Genomic DNA, 20980 nt, shown 5'->3' on the forward strand with positions numbered 1-20980 from the left:
CCTGTAATAACATACATGCTGTATTTTAATATGGCTAATTTGGATGAACTGGCTCTGACTTTTGACAGCTTTTTCTTCTTTTTACGCGGTTATGCGCGAATTATATTTCACACGCAAGGTGACTAAAAATGGAAATTAAAATACCAAAGATACTGAGCCATTACTACAAGTAAAAAAAACAAACAAAAAACAAAACAACAATTATACTTTAAAGGAGAACATTGACGTTTCGAAAAAAAAATGAACTGAACTACAACTAAATTATTAAAAATAAACTTGCGGGACTTCATTTATGTCCTGCAGCAAAATGATTTTTTTTATACTTTTAGTGATCTGCTTGAGGTAAGCCAATTTCTTTTTATGCGTAATCAACAACGAAAACATAAGTAAAAATGTAAATGAAGATATAAATGAAAAAGCTTATTAAATGACTGTCCTAGTCCTATCAAAATAGCAAACAACATCTTTTTATATTTAGGCTAAAAGACTGCTTTATTTATTTATTTAGGCCAACTTATTTGTTATGAATGTTTGTGCTTATATTTTAGTTGTCTTTTATTTCTTCAATTCTACTTTCCAAAATTAATCCTCATTGCACTTAACAAGTTTACAATGATAATAAAGCATGTTAACAAATGTTTAATGATTAATAAAGGAATTATAATGCTTTGTTTTATAATTTCATCTTTATTTATAAGAACAGTAGCATATTTACAGCTGCTGTATAGGCTATTTCTGTCTGTTAGCATCCCTTTGTGCCCCCTGGCGGCATATTCACAGACTGCGGTCATACATTAAAAACTTGTGCTTGTCCATTTAAAGCGGCGGCGGTATATGCCACGGCGGTAATAGCCACATTGAACTCTCAACTACTGTAAATCATTCTAACATGTACAATACAGACAAAAAAAGCAGTGGCAATGGTTTGGTTATTAGATTTGTTTATGGATCTTGAAAAACCCACCAGCTTTATATGTAAGCACAGAGTACCCTTTTAGTCATAACAGGAAATATGGATGACAATGAAGGAAGTTAATGACACACAAACACATCTCAAGAAGGTTTTCACAGCTACTGTGTTTTATCCAACAACCATTGCTCCCAAGTTGAAGTGAGACCTTCAAAAACGACCCAGGTGGGACTTGAACCCACAATCCCCAGCTCCGGAGGCTGATGCCTTATCCATTAGGCCACTGGGCCACGTCACTAATAGTACAAACATTCTTGTCTCATCGTATGGTTCTAGCGTATAGTGCGACTGGTCTTGAGAGTTTCAAATTCCAGTCAAAACCACTCTCATTAACTTGAAATCACAACCTTTCTGCAGCTATTTTCTTGTTTGCATTTCATCATCATCCACCTAACATGAGACCGTTAGTTAAGAGCCATGGGGTACTTGAAGTCAAGATCTCCATTACTAGAGCTTAGCGGAACCTTTTTGGTTTGTAACGTGACAGTGAGATTCAAGCAAGAATGGATGAATCTTAATTGAAGTGTACAACAAGTCTGAGAATTCGAAGCTAACCATTGTCCTCAGATCATCACACCTAAGCTTTGAGTAGACAAGCCAGGATTTTTTCACACAACTTAAATGTAACCCAACAAACAACCCAAACAGGACTTGATTCCACAATTCCCTGCTTCAAAGGGTGATGCCTTATCCATTAGGCCACTACTAGCATTTGCTATAATTGTTATATGACTCAGGAAGTTCTTGTAACTCAGAAAACAGCACTTTAGGATTCCTATTGCTTCCAGACGATCTGGTGTGTACACCCAATGACAAAACAGCTTCTCTGAAGAGTTTTCCATTATCATGTCTTTTTGACCTAAAGGTATGAACCTAGCTTTTTGAAGGTCACACTGGATTGTGCTGCACAGTCAACTTAAAAGCAACTGAATCAAAGACAACCCAGGTGGGACTTGAACCCACAATCCCCAGCTTCGAAGGCTGGTGCCTTATCCATTAGGCCACTGGGCTGTTTTTTACTGCCTGTGAACAGTAATATGCATCCAGGGAGTTGCTGACGCACGCAACAAAAACAACATGAACTAAAAGTAGATTGGACCGGTTTCACAGAATTTATTTTTTGGCACTGCAAGGCATTTCCTCAGGGCTCGTTGGTCTAGGGCAGTGGTTCCCAACCTGGGGTCCGCGCCCCCCTAAGGGGGGCGCCAGAGTTCACAAGGGGGGCGCGGAAGGGATAAGTGTTGAGGTAGAAAAAGGTATAAAAATGCTCCACTATTATATAGGGCTGTACAATTAATCCAAAATCCGATTTCGATTTCAAACGATTATAAAAAAAGCATTAATCAAGATAAACGATTATATGCATCATATACCGCCCCCTTTCCAGTTGTACACGTGTTGTGAAAGACCGCGTGCTTATGTGTGTGTGCAGCACGCACACGCAGTCAGAAGCATGCGGCCGGTCAGCATTCGCTCTCATTCGCACACTGAGACGAGCAGAGGAGCGCAGACATCTAAAGTCATCTTAACGTGAGTGCTTTAATGGTCAAATAGGTGTCAAAACGCGGTGTTTGGTGATTATTTATATTAACCCTCATTTGTGTAATAAACAATCGAGTTGAGGTTTAAAAGACGTGAAAGAGAAACCATTAAAGAGACAGCGCAAAATATTCCTGCTGCCGCCTGTTTTTATTATCATTAATCAAACATAACAAGAAAATGTTTCTCTGCTCTTGACTGAAGGATTTTTGTAGCTAAAGTGTTTTTCTTACAGTGGAGATGCTTAAAGCACAGTTTGTTTTATATTTTTATTCTATTGTATTTATTTCTTTTTCCTTTGCAGGGTGGAAAATAACTGTATATATACACTTGAAGTCAGGATTATTAGCCCTCCTGAATATTAGCAACCCTTTTCCTGCCCAATTTCTGTTTAATGGAAAGAAGTATTTTATTTTTATTTTTTACTTATTTCTGAACATAATAGTTTTGATATTTGTTATTTCTAATAACTGATTTCTTTTATCTTTGCTATGATGACAGGTCAAAATACAAGCATTCAGATTAAAGTGCAATTCAAAGGCTTAATTAGAGTAATTAGGCAAGTCATTGTATAACAGTAGTTTCTTCTGCAGACAATCAAAAATATATATTGCTTAAGGGTGCTAATAATATTGATCTTAAAATAGGTTTCAAAATATTTAAACCTGCTTTTATTCTAGCTAAAATAAAACAAATAAGCCTAGAAGAAAAAACAATATTAGAGGAAATACTTTTAAATTCCTTGTTCTGTTAAACAAAATTTGGGAAATATTTATAAAATAAAAAATTCTCAGGAGCGCTAATAATTTTGACTTTAACTGATAATCGTTTTGAATAATTGTGATTACAATTATGACCAAAGTAATTGTGATTATGATTTTTCCCAAAATCAGCCCTACTATTATATATGTATTTTTAAGTACCAAAAAAAAATCAAAATCAAAACACATGCTTAAAATTCCAACATAATAGTAAAAATAATTAAAATAAATAACTTTAAATAATTTTTTACATTTTGCTCACTTGTGCAATGTGCTTGTCCAACTTCTCGTAAAGGCAAAATCAAAACAAAAATGGCAGAGAAACATCAATGCAATGATTATTCAGAGGCGAAGAAAAAGATTAGACAGTATGACAAAGCCTATCTAAATACACATAAACACACACATTCAGTAAATATATATATATATATATATATATATATATATATATATATATATATATATATATATATATATATATATATACGGTAAATATGTGTGTGCGTGCGTGTGTATTTATATGTTGGGGGGGCTCCAATGTTTCTATATGTTCATGGGGGGGCCCCACAGAAAAAGGTTGGGAACCACTGGTCTAGGGTTATGATTCTCGCTTACGATGCGAGAGGTCTGGGATTCAAATTCTGGAAGAGCCCTACATCTGTCACAAAAAAACAGTGGTGCTTTGGTGTTTCTATGTTACTTGTAGCACATTTTGCTGTGACTTTAGTTAATGAACATTTAGTGGATTTCTGATCTGAATTAGTCTAACCTGTACAATTATACAGACAAAAAGAAGTGGCAATGATTCGGTTGTTAGATTTGTTTATGGATCTTGAACAACGCACCAGCTTAAACGTAAGCACCATTTTTATGTTTGTCTCTACTCTGTAGGGACCATGCAGGATTCAAAAAGACCATTCGCGTTAGGTATTTCGTTACCCTTTTAGTCATAACAGGTAATATGGATGACAATGAAGGAAGTTAATGACATGCAAACACATCTCAAGAAGGTTTTCACAGCTAGTGTGTTTCATCCACCAATCACTGATCCCAAGTTGAAGAGAGATTTTCAAGAACAACCCAGGTGGGACTTGAACCCACAATCCCCAGGCTGATGCCTTATCCATTAGGCCACTGGGCCACATCACTAATCTACTATCAAGGATCTCTTGTATGCCTTCAACAAGATGCCACCGCATGGAAAACTGCACTTTAGGATCTCGATGCCAGTTTGCATCCCGTCAAATAAGAACTAATGGACAAACATTTTCTTTCTGCAATCATTCATATTCCTGTCTCATTGGTCCTGGGGTATGGTTCTAGCGTATAGTGTGACTGGTCTTGAGAGTTTCAAATTCCAGTCAAGGCCACTCTCATTAACTTGAAATCACAACCTTTCTGCAGCTATTTTCTTGTTTGCATTTCATCATCATCCACCTAACATGAGTTTGTTAGATGAGAGCCACGGGGTACTTGAAGTCAAGATCTCCATGACTAGAGCTTAGCAGAACCTTTGAGGTTTGTAACGTGACAGTGAGACTCAAGCAAGATTGGATGAATCTTAATTGAAGTGTGCAGCAAGTCTGAGAGTTCGAAGCTAACCATTGTCCTCAGATCATCACGTCTAAGATTTGAGTACACAAGCCAGGATTTTTTCGCACAACTTAAATGTAACCCATAAAAACACAACCCGAACAGGACTTGAATCCACAGCTTCGAAGGGTGGTGTCTTATCCATTAGGCCACTGGGCCAATACTAGCATTTGTTATATCTGTTGTATGACTCATGAAGTTCTTGTAACTCAGAAAGCAGCACGTTAGGATCCCTATTGCTTTCAGACGATCTGGTGTGTACACCTAATGACCAAACAGCTTCTCTGAAGAGTTTTCCTTTGTCATGTTTTTTTGACCTAAGGGTATGAACCTAGCTTTTTGAAGGTCACACTGGATTGCGCTGCACAGATACCTAAAAGGAACTGCATCAAAGACAACCCAGGTGGGACTTGAACCCACAATCTACTTCTAATCTAAATTAGTCGAACATGTACTATTATACCGACAAAATAGTTTGCTACCCTCAGGCAGATGGTTCTGCCGCATCCGGTCACGTACCAGCTGGCTGAAGGAAAGTTTCTTCCCTCAGACTATCAGGCTGATGAACACTTAACACACCACACACAGACTCTACCATACCCTCACTGCACACCATCAATATGTAGCATGCACTGCACTTTAAAAAATCCATACTTGAAACAATACTGCCTACAACTATGTGGACATCTATTCATTGTACACATCGCTGTCAATTTCACATTGTCGTTGTATTTGCACTGTCTGTATTTTGCACTGTGATTTCATTTGCACTGTCTGTATTTTGTACTGTCGTTGTATTTGCACTGTATTACTCTGTATTTTGTGCTGTCTGGAGCCAGCACCTAAGCTTTTCACTCATCATAGCACACATGTTGCTGATGATGTGACAATAAAAGTTAGTTGATTTGAAAAAAGGAGCGGCAATGATTCAGTTGTTAGATTTGTTTATGGACCATTGTAATACGGATGACAACAAAGGAAGTTAATGACACGCAAACACATCTCTAGAAGGTTTTCACAGCTACTGTGTTTCATTCAACAAACATTGCTCCCAACTTGAAGTGAGACCTTAAAAAGACAACCCAGATGAGACTTGAACCAACAATGCCCAACTCCAGAGGCTGATGCCCTATCCTTTAGGCCACTGGGCCATGTTCCCAAGTTTTTGTCATGGAGCTCTTGTATGCCCTCAACAAGATGCCAACGCATGGAAAACTGCACTTTGGGATCTCGATGCCAGTTTGCATTCCATCAAATAAGATGGTTTGCAACTAATGGACAAACATTTTCTTTGTGTAATCATCCACATTCGTGTCTCATTGGTCCTGGGGTATAGTGTGAGACTGGTCTTGAGTTTCAAATTCCAGACATAGCCACTCTCGTTAACATGAAATCACAACCTGTCTGCAGCTATTTTCTTGTTTGCATTTCATCATCATCCATCTAACATGAGACCATTATTTGAAAGCCACAGGGTACTTAAAGTCAAGATCTCCATTACCAGAGCGTAACGTGATTGGATAATTCAAGCAAGATTGGATGAATCTTAACTGAAGTGTGCAGCAAGTCTGAGAATTTGAAGCGAACTATTGACCTCAGATCATCACGCCTAAGCTTTGAGGAGACATGTCAGCATTTTTTCCATACAATTTATATGTAACCCAACAAACACAACCCAAATGGGACTTAAACCCACAATCCCCAGCTTTGAAGGCTGATTCCTTATCCATTAGGCCACTGGGCCAATACTAGCATTTGTCATATCTGTTGTATGGCTCAGGAAGTTCTTATAACTCAGAAAACAGCACTTTAGGATCTCTATACCATATTGCATTCAGACGATCTGGTGTGTACACCTAATGACAAAGCAGATTCTCTAAAGAGTTTTCCATTGTCATGTCTATTTGACCTAAGGGTATGAACCTAGCTTTTTGAAGGTCACACTGGATTGTGCTGCATAGCCAACTTAATAAGAACTGCATCAAAGACGACCCAGGTGGGACTTGAACCCACAATCCCCAGCTTCGAAGGCTGGTGCCTTATCCATTAGGCCACTGGGCCCTTTGTACTGCCTGTGAACTGTAATACGCATCCAGGGAGTTGCTGACGCACATAACAAAAAACAACATGAACAAAAAGTAGATTGGACCGGTTTCACTGAATTTTTTTGTGGCACCGCCAAACAGACAAAAAAGTAGCATCTTATAGGATTTCTTTGAAGGAATTCAATTAGAATTTTGATCATATTTTGGAACCATTCCTATAGGATTGTTTTATAGTACAATACATAAAAATCATTTTGGATAATTTCTACAGTATTTCAATGAGATCCAATTTATATCTTAATTAAGATATGCTTTTTTTTATAAGATATGCTATTTTTATACAATAGTTTTGAATGTATTATGCTGTTTGCTAAAGCTCACCTTCATGTACTTGAGTGTACAGTATTAGTGCACAAATTTCCAAAGAAACATGTCTATACCAAAAACATATACAATGTCGCTAGACCAAACTGTGGGTTGACCCACTCGAAACAGAAGTTCACTTTGGGCCCATAGCAAGTCCACACAAAGTGGAGTGTATATAGCCACAATGGGCGAAGTATAGGTATACTATCTGAGTCAGAAGTATGTCCTGTGAGCATGCTCTGTGGGCATTTAGTAATTAACAAAATAGTTAGGTCCCACTAATACTAAGTTGAGTCCAGGCACAAAATGTGCCTATAAGGTCCCAGTAAAGCACTTTTATACAGGGCCATTGTGGCTTTAACACAAAACAAAACTAGTTCACTTCTACTATGTAGCAAAATAGCACAATATCACTTCAACTGCATAATTACATATTTTGAAAGAATAAACTAAAATCAGTAATAAATGAAACATCTAAAAATATAAAGACAACATGGACTATTTTCCAAAGGTTTGGGACAAAACTGCTTTAGTTTATAAAAATGCAGATATAAAAGTAACCTTGTAAATAATTATTCCTTTTTAATATGTTAACCTTTCAATTTGAATATGTTAAAATATAATTTATTCCAATGATGTTAAAGCTGCATTTGAGGCATTTGTGTCCTACATAAAATAATTTGAGACAAAACAACAAAACATATAAAAATATACTTAGTTAAAAGAAAAACAAAGTAAGATTTTCATGTGTGTATTTGTACCTTAAAGGGTCACGAAACACCAAAACACATTTTTGAGCTGTTGACAGTCATATATGTGTCCCACACTGCTAAAAACACTATTAGGACACAAATATTTCACTAAAAAGTGTAAATTGGTTGTTTTTGCGTTATTTCAAGCAAATTTGTACTTCCGGTTTGAAACTAATTTTTGAAGCTGCGTCTTAACCATGAGATAATAGTGTGTATTCCAGCGTGCAGACTGGACGTCTGTGCCAGAGTGTGTCTTATTACGTCTTACAGTAGTAATGGTGAAATGAAGCTTTCTGAACCAGTGAAGCGCTCGACTCAATTGTATCGGAAAAAGGTTCGTTACTCGAAGCTTTCTAAATCAGAGCTCGATGAGGACCTCTTCTGGTGAAAGTGTGGGAAAGCACTGTGTTGCCATAATGTCAAATGTTCACAACTGAACAACTCATTCATGTAGTAATACAACAGCAATATAAACAAATTACTCAATTACTGTAGTTTTTACACAAGATATATTACATTACACAACTAATGATTGTAGTAAAATCCAAGATATTCACAAAGTTTATCATAACACAATTAATCCCGCTCCAAGCGGGGATCGAACCAGCGAATCCTGGTTGAAAGGCAAGTGCTCCAGGAGGACGCTATGTGAACGATACTTTAGGGTTGCTATCACCAGATTGTCTCTGTTAAACACAATACTATGATATGCGGTGGTTTTCTTTAAAGATAGTCATAAAAAATATACGCTAATACACTTTAGTATTGTTTAAAACCTTTTTACTAAAAAATACTATTGTAGTTTAGTTTAATTACTGGTGTGTGGGACTGGTGCAGTGCTTTGAAACAAATGTATGTAATAGACGCCAATTCTCTCGCTATACACTTTACTATGAGGGTGTTTAAACCTTTGAATCAAAATTTGAAGCAGTCACGTGGGTAAAGGCGAAAATGAAGCTTCGGACGTCACTGATCACGTGATGATGGCAAAACGAATCAAGCTCCGGTACACTGCTTCACTGCGAGATGTATCGTTTTTTTGATACATGCTTCGAAGCCTCGGCGCACAACGTCACATCACTATCTTATAGTGCGGCTCGAAGGACATCTTTTGCATTCAGAGCTGCTTTCGTGAAGAGATCATCGGCAAGACTGCTCAAAGTTTACCAAAGAGGTGAAAAGGAAGCTCCCTGACCAGGAATTGAACCCGGGCCACAGCGGTAAGAGCACTAAGTCCTAGCCACAAGACCACCAGGGAAGGCCTGGCTAAAGGTTGCCCTCTAGCCTAGCTGTGGGCCTCCACCCAGGTGTGCTGCAGCTGCTCTGACAAAAATAACTCTAATGTTTGCAACCTCCTCCTAGAGAAGAGAAAGTCTCAGAGCCTGGTTCAAAGTTCTTCTACGGAGGGACTGTCACATGCTCTGTGTAAAAGCATCCTATCGACACCACAACTTGCCATGACAACAAAGCACAGCATGCGTTGAATGAACTCCATGTTTACCGGGCCATGTGCTCTTTCCAATCAGCATGCTACTGAGCACTGCTGACGCGGACTGGGCCAGTGGCGCAATGGATAACGCATCTGACTACGGATCAGAAGATTCTAGATTCGACTCCTGGCTGGCTCGTTCAAGATTTTTTTTGCGTTGCTCTCAGTGCAGTGCGGTCGCGATTTGCCCCTGCCGGAGTTGTTCGGTTCTACTCTGGAGTGAATCGAGTTTCTGGGGCCGCCAGCACAGAGCCTGTGGGGTGCTCTCCTGGGTTCAAAGGATGCCCCAACTGCTCTCATGTCTTGGTCCCGTACATCTCTCAGAACTTCCAGAAGAAACCAGTACAGCCACTCTCCTGGGAAGACGGCAGTGACAGCTTGTAGACCAAAATGTTTGCTGTGAGGCTAAGGCGTTCTACTGCAGCACAAATACGCATTCGAAAAGCAGACAATATTCAAAAACAAAGTGCCAGCCTTAAACAAGATTGCAGTCAAAATGACCACCTCAGACAAGTGTGAGCAATGTTTCAGTCTCTGTTATATGTCGGCAAATATGCCACACAGTGCAGATGCTCATACTACTGAAAAGGAAGTTACCTGACTGAGAAAGGTATAAATAGAAATCGGAGCCTGCTCCAAATGGCCTCCTGGTCAGCTCCAAGCGGGTGAGACTTGAGCTCGTACATGGCACAGAATACAACCTATCGCAGTTTATTAAAATCACACCTACCCCAGTCCTAGGCCCAACCTCACGGTAACCTGCTGTGTTTTATTCAATTTTACTCCTACCCCAACCCTATACACAACCTCAGAGTAAGCAGTTTATATATTTTTTTTATTTTTATGAATGTCTACTACAACTACATAAATCGCAAACCCAGCCTACGTGCGGCATAAGTGCCTGCCACTTAGAGGTCATCCAGGCAACTTGCAGTGTAATCTCCTCCACTTGTAGGTCTCTGAGCTGCAGCAACACATACGCGCTCTGACACACAGACACAAAAGAAACCATTGCTTTTAACCTCCTCTTGGAGAGGAGTGAGTCTCCGACCCTGGATCTCAGGTCTTCTATGGAGGGACTGTCAGGAATCCTGTAAGAGCATCCCATCCACACAACCTCTTGCCATAAAAACAAAGCAGAATGTGTGGTGAAGGAACTCCGGGTTGACAGAGCCTTGTCCTTGCTCCAAGCAATGTGCTAACAAGGTGCTGAACAGAGTGACGGTGGCACAAAGGTTAGCGCTTATGACTACGGATCAGAAAGTTCTCGGTTACGGAAACCAAGAAACTGTGTATGAGAGAGTGCGTAAGTGTATGAGTGGCACTTGTGCAAGCGGAGCAGGGACGTGCCAGCGATCAGAATGAACTGGAGTTTGTGCCAAGACTGGCTTTCCAAAGTGGCAGTTCCCATATGGTCTAGCGGTTAGGATTCCTGGTTTTCACCCAGGCGGCCCGGGTTCGACTCCCAGTATGGGAAGGCTTGAGTGCTTTTGCTTCTGTCCTTTTTGGCCAGCGGTCGGACTGCAGCTACCTTATAGGATGTGGTTGTGGAACTGCGCCGTAAGCCTTCGATAGCTCAGTTGGTAGAGCGGAGGACTGTAGGTAGGATGATGGCAATCCTTAGGTCGCTGGTTCGACTCCGGCTCGAAGGACATCTTTTGCGCTCAGAGCCGCTTTCTTGCCTTCGCCAAGTGAGTTCACCACTGCTCAAAGTTCAGCATGGAGGTGAAAAGGAAGTTCCCTGACCGGGAATCGAACCCGGGCCGCGGCGGTGAGAGCGCCGAATCCTAACCACTAGACCACCAGGGAAGGTCTTGCTGAAAGTTGCTGTCAAGTCTAGCTGTGGGCCTCCACCCAGGTGTGCTGCAGCTGCTCTGACAAAAATAACTCTAACGTTTGCAACCTCCTCCTGGGGAAGAGAAAGTCTCAGAGCCTGGATCACAGTTCTTCTTGGGAGGGACTGTCACATGCTCGGTGTAAGAGCATCCTATCGACACCACAACTTGCCATGACAACAAAGCACAGCATGCGTTGAAGGAACTCCATGTTCACCGAGCCGTGTCCTCTTTCCAATCAGCAAGCTACTGAGCACTGCTGACGCCGACTGGGCCAGTGGCGCAATGGATAATGCGTCTGACTACGGATCAGAAGATTTTAGGTTCGACTCCTGGCTGGCTCGTTCAAGATTTTTTTGCGATGCTCTCAGTGCCGTGCGGTCGCGCTTTGCCCCTGCCGGAGTTGTTCGGTTCTACTCTGGAGTGAATCGAGTTTCTGGGGCGCCAGCACAGAGCCTGTGGGGTGCTCTCCTGGGTTCAAAAGATGCCCCAACTGCTCTCATGTCTTGGTCCCGTACATCTCTCAGGACTTCCAGAAGAAACCAGTACAGCCACTCTCCTGGGAAGACGGCAGTGACAGCTTGTAGACCAAAATGTTTGCTGTGAGGCTAAGGCGTTCTACTGCAGCACAGATACGCATTCGAAAAGCAGACAATATTCAAAAACAAAGTGCCAGCCTAAAACAAGATTGCAGTCAAAATGACCACCTCAGACAAGTGTGAGCAATGTTTCAGTCTCTGTTATATGTCGGCAAATATGCCACACAGTGCAGACGCTCATACTACTGAAAAGGAAGTTACCTGACTGAGAAAGGTATAAATAGAAATCGGAGCCTGCTCCAAATGGCCTGGTCAGCTCCAAGCGGGTGAGACTTGAGCTCGTACATGGCACAGAATACAACCTATCGCAGTTTATTAAAATTACACCTACCCCAGCCCTAGGCCCAACCTCACGGTAACCTGCTGTGTTTTATTCAATTTTACTCCTACCCCAACCCTAAACACAACCTCAGAGTAAGCAGTTTATATATTTTTTTTATTTTTATGAATGTCTACTACAACTACATCAATCGCAAACCCAGCCTACGTGCGGCATAAGTGCCTACCACTTAGAGGTCATCCAGGCAACTTGCAGTGTAATCTCCTCCACTTGTAGGTCTCTGAGCTGCAGCAACACATAAGCGCTCTGACACACAGACACAAAAGAAACCATTGCTTTTAACCTCCTCTTGGAGAGGAGTGAGTCTCCAACCCTGGATCTCAGGTCTTCTATGGAGGGACTGTCAGGAATCCTGTAAGAGCATCCCATCCACACAACCTCTTGCCATAAAAACAAAGCAGAATGTGTGGTGAAGAAACTCCGGGTTGACAGAGCCTTGTCCTTGCTCCAAGCAATGTGCTAACAAGGTGCTGAACAGAGTGACGGTGGCACAAAGGTTAGCGCTTATGACTACGGATCAGAAGGTTCTCGGTTACGGAAACCAAGAAACTGTGTATGAGAGAGTGCGTAAGTGTATGAGTGGCACTTGTGCAAGCGGAGCAGGGACGTGCCAGCGATCAGAATGAACTGGAGTTTGTGCCAAGACTGGCTTTCCAAAGTGGCAGTTCCCATATGGTCTAGCGGTTAGGATTCCTGTTTTCACCCAGGCGGCCCGGGTTCGACTCCTGGTATGGGAAGGCTTGAGTGCTTTTGCTTCTGTTCTTTTTGGCCAGCGGTCGGACTGCAGCTACCTTATAGGATGTGGTTGTGGAACTGCGCTGTAAGCCTTCGATAGCTCAGTTGGTAGAGCGGAGGACTGTAGGTAGGATGATGGCAATCCTTAGGTCGCTGGTTCGACTCCGGCTCGAAGGACATCTTTTGCGCTCAGAGCCGCTTTCTTGCCTTCGCCAAGTGAGTTCACCACTGCTCAAAGTTCAGCATGGAGGTGAAAAGGAAGTTCCCTGACCGGGAATCGAACCCGGGCCGCGGCGGTGAGAGCGCCGAATCCTAACCACTAGACCACCAGGGAAGGTCTTGCTGAAAGTTGCTGTCAAGTCTAGCTGTGGGCCTCCACCCAGGTGTGCTGCAGCTGCTCTGACAAAAATAACTCTAACGTTTGCAACCTCCTCCTGGGGAAGAGAAAGTCTCAGAGCCTGGATCACAGTTCTTCTTGGGAGGGACTGTCACATGCTCGGTGTAAGAGCATCCTATCGACACCACAACTTGCCATGACAACAAAGCACAGCATGCGTTGAAGGAACTCCATGTTCACCGAGCCGTGTCCTCTTTCCAATCAGCAAGCTACTGAGCACTGCTGACGCCGACTGGGCCAGTGGCGCAATGGATAACGCGTCTGACTACGGATCAGAAGATTTTAGGTTCGACTCCTGGCTGGCTCGTTCAAGATTTTTTTGCGATGCTCTCAGTGCCGTGCGGTCGCGCTTTGCCCCTGCCGGAGTTGTTCGGTTCTACTCTGGAGTGAATCGAGTTTCTGGGGCGCCAGCACAGAGCCTGTGGGGTGCTCTCCTGGGTTCAAAAGATGCCCCAACTGCTCTCATGTCTTGGTCCCGTACATCTCTCAGGACTTCCAGAAGAAACCAGTACAGCCACTCTCCTGGGAAGACGGCAGTGACAGCTTGTAGACCAAAATGTTTGCTGTGAGGCTAAGGCGTTCTACTGCAGCACAGATACGCATTCGAAAAGCAGACAATATTCAAAAACAAAGTGCCAGCCTAAAACAAGATTGCAGTCAAAATGACCACCTCAGACAAGTGTGAGCAATGTTTCAGTCTCTGTTATATGTCGGCAAATATGCCACACAGTGCAGACGCTCATACTACTGAAAAGGAAGTTACCTGACTGAGAAAGGTATAAATAGAAATCGGAGCCTGCTCCAAATGGCCTGGTCAGCTCCAAGCGGGTGAGACTTGAGCTCGTACATGGCACAGAATACAACCTATCGCAGTTTATTAAAATCACACCTACCCCAGCCCTAGGCCCAACCTCACGGTAACCTGCTGTGTTTTATTCAATTTTACTCCTACCCCAACCCTAAACACAACCTCAGAGTAAGCAGTTTATATATTTTTTTTATTTTTATGAATGTCTACTACAACTACATAAATCGCAAACCCAGCCTACGTGCGGCATAAGTGCCTGCCACTTAGAGGTCATCCAGGCAACTTGCAGTGTAATCTCCTCCACTTGTAGGTCTCTGAGCTGCAGCAACACATACGCGCTCTGACACACAGACACAAAAGAAACCATTGCTTTTAACCTCCTCTTGGAGAGGAGTGAGTCTCCGACCCTGGATCTCAGGTCTTCTATGGAGGGACTGTCAGGAATCCTGTAAGAGCATCCCATCCACACAACCTCTTGCCATAAAAACAAAGCAGAATGTGTGGTGAAGGAACTCCGGGTTGACAGAGCCTTGTCCTTGCTCCAAGCAATGTGCTAACAAGGTGCTGAACAGAGTGACGGTGGCACAAAGGTTAGCGCTTATGACTACGGATCAGAAAGTTCTCGGTTACGGAAACCAAGAAACTGTGTATGAGAGAGTGCGTAAGTGTATGAGTGGCACTTGTGCAAGCGGAGCAGGGACGTGCCAGCGATCAGAATGAACTGGAGTTTGTGCCAAGACTGGCTTTCCAAAGTGGCAGTTCCCATATGGTCTAGCGGTTAGGATTCCTGGTTTTCACCCAGGCGGCCCGGGTTCGACTCCCAGTATGGGAAGGCTTGAGTGCTTTTGCTTCTGTCCTTTTTGGCCAGCGGTCGGACTGCAGCTACCTTATAGGATGTGGTTGTGGAACTGCGCCGTAAGCCTTCGATAGCTCAGTTGGTAGAGCGGAGGACTGTAGGTAGGATGATGGCAATCCTTAGGTCGCTGGTTCGACTCCGGCTCGAAGGACATCTTTTGCGCTCAGAGCCGCTTTCTTGCCTTCGCCAAGTGAGTTCACCACTGCTCAAAGTTCAGCATGGAGGTGAAAAGGAAGTTCCCTGACCGGGAATCGAACCCGGGCCGCGGCGGTGAGAGCGCCGAATCCTAACCACTAGACCACCAGGGAAGGTCTTGCTGAAAGTTGCTGTCAAGTCTAGCTGTGGGCCTCCACCCAGGTGTGCTGCAGCTGCTCTGACAAAAATAACTCTAACGTTTGCAACCTCCTCCTGGGGAAGAGAAAGTCTCAGAGCCTGGATCACAGTTCTTCTTGGGAGGGACTGTCACATGCTCGGTGTAAGAGCATCCTATCGACACCACAACTTGCCATGACAACAAAGCACAGCATGCGTTGAAGGAACTCCATGTTCACCGAGCCGTGTCCTCTTTCCAATCAGCAAGCTACTGAGCACTGCTGACGCCGACTGGGCCAGTGGCGCAATGGATAATGCGTCTGACTACGGATCAGAAGATTTTAGGTTCGACTCCTGGCTGGCTCGTTCAAGATTTTTTTGCGATGCTCTCAGTGCCGTGCGGTCGCGCTTTGCCCCTGCCGGAGTTGTTCGGTTCTACTCTGGAGTGAATCGAGTTTCTGGGGCGCCAGCACAGAGCCTGTGGGGTGCTCTCCTGGGTTCAAAAGATGCCCCAACTGCTCTCATGTCTTGGTCCCGTACATCTCTCAGGACTTCCAGAAGAAACCAGTACAGCCACTCTCCTGGGAAGACGGCAGTGACAGCTTGTAGACCAAAATGTTTGCTGTGAGGCTAAGGCGTTCTACTGCAGCACAGATACGCATTCGAAAAGCAGACAATATTCAAAAACAAAGTGCCAGCCTAAAACAAGATTGCAGTCAAAATGACCACCTCAGACAAGTGTGAGCAATGTTTCAGTCTCTGTTATATGTCGGCAAATATGCCACACAGTGCAGACGCTCATACTACTGAAAAGGAAGTTACCTGACTGAGAAAGGTATAAATAGAAATCGGAGCCTGCTCCAAATGGCCTGGTCAGCTCCAAGCGGGTGAGACTTGAGCTCGTACATGGCACAGAATACAACCTATCGCAGTTTATTAAAATTACACCTACCCCAGCCCTAGGCCCAACCTCACGGTAACCTGCTGTGTTTTATTCAATTTTACTCCTACCCCAACCCTAAACACAACCTCAGAGTAAGCAGTTTATATATTTTTTTTATTTTTATGAATGTCTACTACAACTACATCAATCGCAAACCCAGCCTACGTGCGGCATAAGTGCCTACCACTTAGAGGTCATCCAGGCAACTTGCAGTGTAATCTCCTCCACTTGTAGGTCTCTGAGCTGCAGCAACACATAAGCGCTCTGACACACAGACACAAAAGAAACCATTGCTTTTAACCTCCTCTTGGAGAGGAGTGAGTCTCCAACCCTGGATCTCAGGTCTTCTATGGAGGGACTGTCAGGAATCCTGTAAGAGCATCCCATCCACACAACCTCTTGCCATAAAAACAAAGCAGAATGTGTGGTGAAGAAACTCCGGGTTGACAGAGCCTTGTCCTTGCTCCAAGCAATGTGCTAACAAGGTGCTGAACAGAGTGACGGTGGCACAAAGGTTAGCGCTTATGACTACGGATCAGAAGGTTCTCGGTTACGGAAACCAAGAAACTGTGTATGAGAGAGTGCGTAAGTGTATGAGTGGCACTTGTGCAAGCGGAGCAGGGACGTGCCAGCGATCAGAATGAACTGGAGTTTGTGCCAAGACTGGCTTTCCAAAGTGGCAGTTCCCATATGGTCTAGCGGTTAGGATTCCTGTTTTCACCCAGGCGGCCCGGGTTCGACTCCTGGTATGGGAAGGCTTGAGTGCTTTTGCTTCTGTTCTTTTTGGCCAGCGGTCGGACTGCAGCTACCTTATAGGATGTGGTTGTGGAACTGCGCTGTAAGCCTTCGATAGCTCAGTTGGTAGAGCGGAGGACTGTAGGTAGGATGATGGCAATCCTTAGGTCGCTGGTTCGACTCCGGCTCGAAGGACATCTTTTGCGCTCAGAGCCGCTTTCTTGCCTTCGCCAAGTGAGTTCACCACTGCTCAAAGTTCAGCATGGAGGTGAAAAGGAAGTTCCCTGACCGGGAATCGAACCCGGGCCGCGGCGGTGAGAGCGCCGAATCCTAACCACTAGACCACCAGGGAAGGTCTTGCTGAAAGTTGCTGTCAAGTCTAGCTGTGGGCCTCCACCCAGGTGTGCTGCAGCTGCTCTGACAAAAATAACTCTAACGTTTGCAACCTCCTCCTGGGGAAGAGAAAGTCTCAGAGCCTGGATCACAGTTCTTCTTGGGAGGGACTGTCACATGCTCGGTGTAAGAGCATCCTATCGACACCACAACTTGCCATGACAACAAAGCACAGCATGCGTTGAAGGAACTCCATGTTCACCGAGCCGTGTCCTCTTTCCAATCAGCAAGCTACTGAGCACTGCTGACGCCGACTGGGCCAGTGGCGCAATGGATAACGCGTCTGACTACGGATCAGAAGATTTTAGGTTCGACTCCTGGCTGGCTCGTTCAAGATTTTTTTGCGATGCTCTCAGTGCCGTGCGGTCGCGCTTTGCCCCTGCCGGAGTTGTTCGGTTCTACTCTGGAGTGAATCGAGTTTCTGGGGCGCCAGCACAGAGCCTGTGGGGTGCTCTCCTGGGTTCAAAAGATGCCCCAACTGCTCTCATGTCTTGGTCCCGTACATCTCTCAGGACTTCCAGAAGAAACCAGTACAGCCACTCTCCTGGGAAGACGGCAGTGACAGCTTGTAGACCAAAATGTTTGCTGTGAGGCTAAGGCGTTCTACTGCAGCACAGATACGCATTCGAAAAGCAGACAATATTCAAAAACAAAGTGCCAGCCTAAAACAAGATTGCAGTCAAAATGACCACCTCAGACAAGTGTGAGCAATGTTTCAGTCTCTGTTATATGTCGGCAAATATGCCACACAGTGCAGACGCTCATACTACTGAAAAGGAAGTTACCTGACTGAGAAAGGTATAAATAGAAATCGGAGCCTGCTCCAAATGGCCTGGTCAGCTCCAAGCGGGTGAGACTTGAGCTCGTACATGGCACAGAATACAACCTATCGCAGTTTATTAAAATCACACCTACCCCAGCCCTAGGCCCAACCTCACGGTAACCTGCTGTGTTTTATTCAATTTTACTCCTACCCCAACCCTAAACACAACCTCAGAGTAAGCAGTTTATATATTTTTTTTATTTTTATGAATGTCTACTACAACTACATCAATCGCAAACCCAGCCTACGTGCGGCATAAGTGCCTACCACTTAGAGGTCATCCAGGCAACTTGCAGTGTAATCTCCTCCACTTGTAGGTCTCTGAGCTGCAGCAACACATACGCGCTCTGACACACAGACACAAATGAAACCATTGCTTTTAACCTCCTCTTGGAGAGGAGTGAGTCTCCGACCCTGGATCTCAGGTCTTCTATGGAGGGACTGTCAGGAATCCTGTAAGAGCATCCCATCCACACAACCTCTTGCCATAAAAACAAAGCAGAATGTGTGGTGAAGGAACTCCGGGTTGACAGAGCCTTGTCCTTGCTCCAAGCAATGTGCTAACAAGGTGCTGAACAGAGTGACGGTGGCACAAAGGTTAGCGCTTATGACTACGGATCAGAAGGTTCTCGGTTACGGAAACCAAGAAACTGTGTATGAGAGAGTGCGTAAGTGTATGAGTGGCACTTGTGCAAGCGGAGCAGGGACGTGCCAGCGATCAGAATGAACTGGAGTTTGTGCCAAGACTGGCTTTCCAAAGTGGCAGTTCCCATATGGTCTAGCGGTTAGGATTCCTGTTTTCACCCAGGCGGCCCGGGTTCGACTCCTGGTATGGGAAGGCTTGAGTGCTTTTGCTTCTGTTCTTTTTGGCCAGCGGTCGGACTGCAGCTACCTTATAGGATGTGGTTGTGGAACTGCGCTGTAAGCCTTCGATAGCTCAGTTGGTAGAGCGGAGGACTGTAGGTAGGATGATGGCAATCCTTAGGTCGCTGGTTCGACTCCGGCTCGAAGGACATCTTTTGCGCTCAGAGCCGCTTTCTTGCCTTCGCCAAGTGAGTTCACCACTGCTCAAAGTTCAGCATGGAGGTGAAAAGGAAGTTCCCTGACCGGGAATCGAACCCGGGCCGCGGCGGTGAGAGCGCCGAATCCTAACCACTAGACCACCAGGGAAGGTCTTGCTGAAAGTTGCTGTCAAGTCTAGCTGTGGGCCTCCACCCAGGTGTGCTGCAGCTGCTCTGACAAAAATAACTCTAACGTTTGCAACCTCCTCCTGGGGAAGAGAAAGTCTCAGAGCCTGGATCACAGTTCTTCTTGGGAGGGACTGTCACATGCTCGGTGTAAGAGCATCCTATCGACACCACAACTTGCCATGACAACAAAGCACAGCATGCGTTGAAGGAACTCCATGTTCACCGAGCCGTGTCCTCTTTCCAATCAGCATGCTACTGAGCACTGCTGACGCCGACTGGGCCAGTGGCGCAATGGATAACGCGTCTGACTACGGATCAGAAGATTTTAGGTTCGACTCCTGGCTGGCTCGTTCAAGACTTTTTTGCGTTGCTCTCAGTGCAGTGCGGTCGCGGTTTGCCCCTGCCGGAGTTGTTCGGTTCTACTCTGGAGTGAATCGAGTTTCTGGGGCCGCCAGCACAAAGCCTGTGGGGTGCTCTCCTGGGTTCAAAGGATGCCCCAACTGCTCTCATGTCTTGGTCCCGTACATCTCTCAGGACTTCCAGAAGAAACCAGTACAGCCACTCTCCTGGGAAGACGGCAGTGACAGCTTGTAGACCAAAATGTTTGCTGTGAGGCTAAGGCGTTCTACTGCAGCACTGATACGCATTCGAAAAGCAGACAATATTCAAAAACAAAGTGCCAGCCTAAAACAAGATTGCAGTCAAAATGACCACCTCAGACAAGTGTGAGCAATGTTTCAGTCTCTGTTATATGTCGGCAAATATGCCACACAGTGCAGACGCTCATACTACTGAAAAGGAAGTTACCTGACTGAGAAAGGTATAAATAGAAATCGGAGCCTGCTCCAAATGGCCTGGTCAGCTCCAAGCGGGTGAGACTTGAGCTCGTACATGGCACAGAATACAACCTATCGCAGTTTATTAAAATTACACCTACCCCAGCCCTAGGCCCAACCTCACGGTAACCTGCTGTGTTTTATTCAATTTTACTCCTACCCCAACCCTAAACACAACCTCAGAGTAAGCAGTTTATATATTTTTTTTATTTTTATGAATGTCTACTACAACTACATCAATCGCAAACCCAGCCTACGTGCGGCATAAGTGCCTACCACTTAGAGGTCATCCAGGCAACTTGCAGTGTAATCTCCTCCACTTGTAGGTCTCTGAGCTGCAGCAACACATAAGCGCTCTGACACACAGACACAAAAGAAACCATTGCTTTTAACCTCCTCTTGGAGAGGAGTGAGTCTCCAACCCTGGATCTCAGGTCTTCTATGGAGGGACTGTCAGGAATCCTGTAAGAGCATCCCATCCACACAACCTCTTGCCATAAAAACAAAGCAGAATGTGTGGTGAAGAAACTCCGGGTTGACAGAGCCTTGTCCTTGCTCCAAGCAATGTGCTAACAAGGTGCTGAACAGAGTGACGGTGGCACAAAGGTTAGCGCTTATGACTACGGATCAGAAGGTTCTCGGTTACGGAAACCAAGAAACTGT

The 20980-nt window shown here is 44.4% G+C and overlaps 18 non-coding genes across 18 annotated transcripts; 10 read left to right on the forward strand and 8 right to left on the reverse strand.

Annotated features, from left to right (window-relative positions):
* Positions 1–1127: 1127 nt before the first annotated feature.
* trnar-ccg (transfer RNA arginine (anticodon CCG)) lies at positions 1128–1200 on the reverse strand. Its single transcript has one exon. It is a non-coding gene; the product is annotated as a tRNA-Arg (tRNA).
* Positions 1201–1908: 708 nt separating this feature from the next.
* On the reverse strand, positions 1909–1981 carry trnar-ucg (transfer RNA arginine (anticodon UCG)). The gene has a single exon. It is a non-coding gene; the product is annotated as a tRNA-Arg (tRNA).
* A 4870-nt stretch (positions 1982–6851) lies between these two features.
* trnar-ucg (transfer RNA arginine (anticodon UCG)) lies at positions 6852–6924 on the reverse strand. Its single transcript has one exon. It is a non-coding gene; the product is annotated as a tRNA-Arg (tRNA).
* A 3996-nt stretch (positions 6925–10920) lies between these two features.
* On the forward strand, positions 10921–10992 carry trnae-uuc (transfer RNA glutamic acid (anticodon UUC)). Its single transcript has one exon. It is a non-coding gene; the product is annotated as a tRNA-Glu (tRNA).
* Positions 10993–11080: 88 nt separating this feature from the next.
* Positions 11081–11167, forward strand: trnay-gua (transfer RNA tyrosine (anticodon GUA)). Its single transcript is given in 2 exon segments — positions 11081–11117; positions 11132–11167. It is a non-coding gene; the product is annotated as a tRNA-Tyr (tRNA).
* An 85-nt stretch (positions 11168–11252) lies between these two features.
* Positions 11253–11324, reverse strand: trnae-cuc (transfer RNA glutamic acid (anticodon CUC)). The gene has a single exon. It is a non-coding gene; the product is annotated as a tRNA-Glu (tRNA).
* A 1790-nt stretch (positions 11325–13114) lies between these two features.
* On the forward strand, positions 13115–13201 carry trnay-gua (transfer RNA tyrosine (anticodon GUA)). The gene is given in 2 exon segments: positions 13115–13151; positions 13166–13201. It is a non-coding gene; the product is annotated as a tRNA-Tyr (tRNA).
* An 85-nt stretch (positions 13202–13286) lies between these two features.
* Positions 13287–13358, reverse strand: trnae-cuc (transfer RNA glutamic acid (anticodon CUC)). The gene has a single exon. It is a non-coding gene; the product is annotated as a tRNA-Glu (tRNA).
* A 297-nt stretch (positions 13359–13655) lies between these two features.
* Positions 13656–13728, forward strand: trnar-acg (transfer RNA arginine (anticodon ACG)). Its single transcript has one exon. It is a non-coding gene; the product is annotated as a tRNA-Arg (tRNA).
* Positions 13729–14989: 1261 nt separating this feature from the next.
* On the forward strand, positions 14990–15061 carry trnae-uuc (transfer RNA glutamic acid (anticodon UUC)). The gene has a single exon. It is a non-coding gene; the product is annotated as a tRNA-Glu (tRNA).
* Positions 15062–15149: 88 nt separating this feature from the next.
* trnay-gua (transfer RNA tyrosine (anticodon GUA)) lies at positions 15150–15236 on the forward strand. The gene is given in 2 exon segments: positions 15150–15186; positions 15201–15236. It is a non-coding gene; the product is annotated as a tRNA-Tyr (tRNA).
* Positions 15237–15321: 85 nt separating this feature from the next.
* Positions 15322–15393, reverse strand: trnae-cuc (transfer RNA glutamic acid (anticodon CUC)). Its single transcript has one exon. It is a non-coding gene; the product is annotated as a tRNA-Glu (tRNA).
* Positions 15394–17183: 1790 nt separating this feature from the next.
* trnay-gua (transfer RNA tyrosine (anticodon GUA)) lies at positions 17184–17270 on the forward strand. Its single transcript is given in 2 exon segments — positions 17184–17220; positions 17235–17270. It is a non-coding gene; the product is annotated as a tRNA-Tyr (tRNA).
* Positions 17271–17355: 85 nt separating this feature from the next.
* On the reverse strand, positions 17356–17427 carry trnae-cuc (transfer RNA glutamic acid (anticodon CUC)). The gene has a single exon. It is a non-coding gene; the product is annotated as a tRNA-Glu (tRNA).
* Positions 17428–17724: 297 nt separating this feature from the next.
* Positions 17725–17797, forward strand: trnar-acg (transfer RNA arginine (anticodon ACG)). The gene has a single exon. It is a non-coding gene; the product is annotated as a tRNA-Arg (tRNA).
* Positions 17798–19217: 1420 nt separating this feature from the next.
* trnay-gua (transfer RNA tyrosine (anticodon GUA)) lies at positions 19218–19304 on the forward strand. Its single transcript is given in 2 exon segments — positions 19218–19254; positions 19269–19304. It is a non-coding gene; the product is annotated as a tRNA-Tyr (tRNA).
* Positions 19305–19389: 85 nt separating this feature from the next.
* Positions 19390–19461, reverse strand: trnae-cuc (transfer RNA glutamic acid (anticodon CUC)). The gene has a single exon. It is a non-coding gene; the product is annotated as a tRNA-Glu (tRNA).
* Positions 19462–19758: 297 nt separating this feature from the next.
* trnar-acg (transfer RNA arginine (anticodon ACG)) lies at positions 19759–19831 on the forward strand. Its single transcript has one exon. It is a non-coding gene; the product is annotated as a tRNA-Arg (tRNA).
* Positions 19832–20980: the final 1149 nt, after the last annotated feature.

Source organism: Danio rerio, chromosome 4 (assembly GCF_049306965.1).
Source record: "Danio rerio strain Tuebingen ecotype United States chromosome 4, GRCz12tu, whole genome shotgun sequence".
NCBI classification, from domain to species: domain Eukaryota; kingdom Metazoa; phylum Chordata; class Actinopteri; order Cypriniformes; family Danionidae; genus Danio; species Danio rerio.